We start from the raw sequence: 5,000 nt of genomic DNA on the forward strand, positions 1-5,000 counted from the left end.
GAGGGATGGGGGTAGGGGAACCGAAAGGAGGAGTGCTGTGTAGAATGAAGGGGAAATAATCGAGGGGTAGATGCAAGGGGAGGGAGAGGGAGGACGGGGAAAGAGAAGAGAAGAGAAGAGAAGAGAAGAGAAAAGTGAGAGGGAGGTGAAGGGGAAGAGAGAAGAGAGGGAGAACGGGAAGGGGTAGCGAGGAGAGAGGGAGGGGAGAGAGAAGAGTGGGGGAGGTACGGCATGAGAAGGAAACTGGTTACCGCCGAGAGAAAGAAGAGAAATTTCGACACAGGGAATATCAATCATAGTATGAAAGAGACAAAGGCAAGCAAGAGTAACTGAGAGAGGAGAGACACACAAAGGGGAAAAAAGGAAAAGGGAAGGAGGAAGGGAGAGGACGAAGGAGCGTAAAAGGGAAAGCGAGGGGAGAGGGAGAGGGAGAGGGAGAGGGAGAGGGAGAGGAGGGAGGGGGAGGGAGGGAGGGTACAAAAAAAAAACAAGTAAGAAAGACGCACCAGGAACACAAGACAAGATTCCTCAAGCCTTATAACTTCCCCATAGAAACATGTCTTAAATGTGGTTAACTTCTGCTTACGTGTTGAAGCCGTGTGAGTGCAAAGTTACAAACTTCCATTTTAGAAGTCGGTCAAATTAAGGAAAAAAAAAGGAGACACACTCGCCATGGCCTCTTAGCGGCTCCCTGGCGAAAATAAATAAATATAAGATAAAAAGCATAAAAATAATAAAGAAAAGAATATATATAAATAAATATTCATTCGGTAACAGATCAATCCATAACAAAGGAGGAACAAAAATTATCAAACCTGGCACTATTTGTCTCTCGCCCCCCCCCCTTCCCCCTTCCCCTCCCCCCGCCCGCCGCCGCCATCTTGCCCCCGCTCCGTGTGCTTCGTCATCATACCTGCGGCTTTTGTGCTTGTTCACCGACCCGACCACGAGGCCCTCACGCCGGGGTTGTTCAGGGCGTGAGTTGAACGCTCAAAACTGTTCATTGTTCACGTACGCTCGGCATATTCCCCCGCCTCATCTTTCCTCATCATCTCTGACGCTCTCCGTAGTCTTGAGATAAAAAAAGGGGATACTCGGGTATTTTTATTTTTTTTCTGTAAGTCTCTCCTTCAGAATTTTCATTTCTTCAGTCTTCCTCCTTCCTTCTTCTCTTTACCTCGCCTTAATATCTCCTACTCCTCTCCCTTTACCCCCTATCCGTCTTCATCCCCTCTCCTCCTCCTCCTCCTCCTCCTCCTCCTCCTTTCTTTCCTTTCCTTTTAACCTTCCCTCTCCTCATCCTTTTGTCTCGCATTTCCGTTTTCTTTCACCCCTCTTCCCCCCTCGAGGCTAGGATAACCCAGAGAAGGCCAACGGCATTCCTTTACGAGACGCGAGGATCTAGGATGTCCCTTCACTCTCTCTCCTCGGGAAGGATACGCAGCGAGAGACAAAGGAGTGGGCAAAGAAGGGCCATAGTTGCAAAAAGGAGGAAGGATGGAGGAGGAGGAGGAGGAGGAGGAGGAGGAGGAGGAGGAGGAGGAGGAGGAGGAGGAGGAGGAGGAGGAGGAGGAGGAAGGGGGAGGTGGAGGGAGGTGGAGGTGGAGGTGGAGGGAGGTGGAGGTGGAGGGAGGTGGAGGGAGGTGGAGGTGGAGGTGGAGGGAGGTGGAGGTGGAGGTGGAGGTGATGGTGGAGGGAGGTGGAGGTGGAGGTGGAGGTGGAGGTGGAGGTGATGGTGGAGGAGGAGGAAGAGGAAGGGGAAAAAGTTTAGAAAAAAAAGAAACAAATAGAGAAAGACCGAACAGACGAAGAAGAAAACAAGACAAACAAAATAAACGAACAAAAATCAAGAAAGAGAATAAGAGATAGCAAGACAGAACAAACCTCGCAAGGTAAATAAACTAAGAAAACGCACGCATAAGCAATAAAATAAAAAAATCCTCCGCCCACGACATACCCTGAGGAACAAAAGGCACGCTGACACGCAAACAAAACGAAACGGGCACTTTCAGTTTGAAACAAGCGAACCGGTCGTGTCACTTGTTGCTCGCCGAAGCCGTCGCCGCCGCCAGATTCTGAACGACCTTGGCTGCGTTCATTCGTTTCCCTTCACTCGGCGACACGAACGCTACGCTACGCATTTCGTTTTATTTTTATTTGTTGTTCCTCCGGAGTGTGGAGGAACTTTTTCGTCTCTTTCTTTATTTTCTATAAGAGTGTGAAAGAACGACTTATTTTTCTCTCTCTATCCTCTTGAAGTGTTTGCGAAATGTGAATGTGCGGGAATGTATTTTTTTTTTTTTTTCTTGTGGCGTTTGGGTACGAATAAGACGAAAAATTATACAGGTGCGTTCGTTCGTTCGTTCATTTTAATTTTCTGACAATGTAATTCTGGCTGCAATCCTCTCAAATATATCATGATAGAAAAAAAAAAAACACTTAAGGAAAAAAAGATAAATAACTTTACTTTCTACGAAATCTTTGAAAACAAAAACACCAATACTTTACACATAAAGAAACAAAATACAAAAAACACTTACGATAACTATCACTTTACTCTACACCCATTACAATCAAATTGTTTACGGATAACCTATATTTTCGTCCTAATTCTACGGCCAATTGTTGCCACGTCCGTGTTTGCTGCACTGTTGCCAAGTCCGCGCGCCTCTTGTTACCGCACTTGGAACAATGGCTCCCTGTGCTGTGTAGTAACGCCAAATATACGCCACTTGAGTTTATTTTACGCCTGCTGCTGCTTTGTGATTTTGCACTTTGATTCGTTATTGCCCATTATTCATCTAGTTAGTTTTCTCTGTCTGTCTGTCTGTCTGTCTGTCTCTGCCTGTCTGTCTGTCTTTTTCCTGTTCTCCCTCCCTCTCTCTCTCTCCTCCCTTTCTCTCTCTTCTCTTCTCCCTTTCTCTCTCTTCTCTTCTCCCTTTCTCTTTCATTACTCCCTTTCTCTTCCGTCTCCTATTCTCTCTTCTCCCTTTCTCTCTCTTCTCTTTCTCTTCTATCTCTTTTCTTCTCCCTTTCTCTTTCTCTCTTCATATTCCTCCTCATCCTCCTTTTCTGTCTCCTCTCCTTCCTCCTTGTCTGTCTCTATCTCCTTCTCTCTCTCCTTCTCCTTCTCTCTCTCTCCTCCTCCTTCTATTTCTCTCTCCTCCTTCTCCTTCTTCCTCTCTCTCTCTCCTCCTTCTCCTTCTCTCTCTCTCTCTTTCTCTCTCCTCCTTCTCCTTCTCCTTCTCTTTCTTCTTTTTCTTCTTATCCTCCTTCTCCTTATCCTCCTTCTCCTTCTCCTCCTTCTCCTTCTCCTCCTCCTTCTTCTCCTTCTCCTTCTCCTTCTCCTTCTCCTTCTCCTTCTCCTTCTTCTTCTCCTCCTCCTCTCTCTCTCAATATAGTTCTCTTCCCGCGCAAACCCATCACGGCATACTACCATTTTGTTTTGCCATTAAGTTCATTACACAAAGCCGGAAACATTCCATCACTGTCCGTACACTTTGCCGTCGCCTGGAAGTTGTTATGAATTTATAAAAATCATTATCTATCGCTGTCAGCATCAACAAAAGCATTTTTTTTATTCTTCCATCAAAGAAAAATGCACTGACGGGTTAGTTATCCCTAAAATGAACGAAATCATTATACGCACTACAGGAATGACCTTCAGCGACGTAACTTTTCATACCTTTCACGCATCAGCGATACACACGCATACGCACCCATACACGTACACGGATAAATACACACACACACGCACACATGTGCAAATACGTACGCACGGATGCACACACAAACACACACACACACACACACACAAATCAATATTAATTAAACAAGTAAATTAATAAAAAACGAAATCGCAAATATCATCGCGCAGAAGAAATAAACAGGAACTCGGGACCTTCTGTTGCTCCTCTGTTGCAATAACGGGACCTTGTTTCTTCGCTAAATCCTGACGTTGGTGAAAGTAATTATTTTGAGCGTCTGGTGCTACAGCGTAAATATGGTCGAGGGCTGAACGAAATGTGGTAAATATGTAGTATTGGCTTTGCAATAATTTCAATAGTTTAATAATGAATGACGATAATGATGAGAACACCAAATCAATAATAATAATAACGATGACGATGCTGCTACTACTATTACTACTACTACTACTACTACTACTACTAATAATAATAATAATAAAAACTATAATGGTAACATTATTGGAATTATCATCATTGTTGTGGCTGTCCATGTTGTCATTAGCATAAATAAAAACAATAACAATTAATAATGATGAAACAGAATAGTTATCAATACTGTTAATAACATTTACAAAAATGCATCAACAATAGACATCTACACGGATTAAAACCCAGAAGCAAAACAACAAAATGGAGAAAAAGAAAAAGAAAGAACAGGAAAGATAAAGAAGATGAAAATGAAGATGAAGATGAAAAAAAGAAAAAAAAGACGGAGGAGGAGGAGGAATAAAATCAACACAGGAAAGGAACGAAGGGAGGAAGGAGATAACAAACAAATAAAGAAGAAACAAACAAACAAACAATTAAAGAAGGAAGAAAGGAAATCTCAAAAACAATTCTCGCAACTCACCACACACTACGAAGCTCCCGACCTTACCGCGGTCACTCCGACACTAACCTGCGGAAGGAAAAGACACGGAGATATAAGTACACCATAATTGTACATCGCCTTGATCTTCTTCCCATTCGTGACGTATTGGGGCGACATGTTCGTGACACGTTGCGGATGCCCTGAAGATCGGATTGGCAAAGGGAGGGAATCTTCTTAGCCACGAGGGGGGGGGGGGGGGAGGTTATGAGGGGATTCTGTGTCTATATATAGGATGTCCGTTTTCTGAAATGTGTGAGAGGAAGGGGTGTGGGGAGGGAGGTAGGGGATGGGGGAGGGGGATTAGCATATTGGTTTTGGTGAAGCGGTCAGTTTGAAGAATGTACTGGAGAGAGGAAGAGAGGGAGAGAGGGAGAGAGAGA

The 5,000-nt window shown here is 44.3% G+C and overlaps 1 protein-coding gene across 4 annotated transcripts in view; it reads right to left on the reverse strand.

The window, feature by feature from the left end:
- LOC125035809 overlaps window positions 1–5,000 on the reverse strand; it is a 113,715-nt gene that overhangs the window by 54,752 nt on the left and 53,963 nt on the right. For 2 of the 4 annotated variants that reach the window (XM_047628028.1, XM_047628027.1), the window contains exon 2: window positions 4,600–4,647. The exons of the other annotated variants lie outside the window; for them this stretch is intronic. The gene's annotated coding sequence lies outside the window, so the exon portion shown is untranslated. The remainder of the gene's footprint in view (window positions 1–4,599; window positions 4,648–5,000) is intronic. 4 annotated transcript variants of the gene reach the window in all.

The sequence above is a fragment of the Penaeus chinensis genome, chromosome 20 (assembly GCF_019202785.1).
Source record: "Penaeus chinensis breed Huanghai No. 1 chromosome 20, ASM1920278v2, whole genome shotgun sequence".
NCBI classification, from domain to species: Eukaryota; Metazoa; Arthropoda; class Malacostraca; order Decapoda; family Penaeidae; genus Penaeus; species Penaeus chinensis.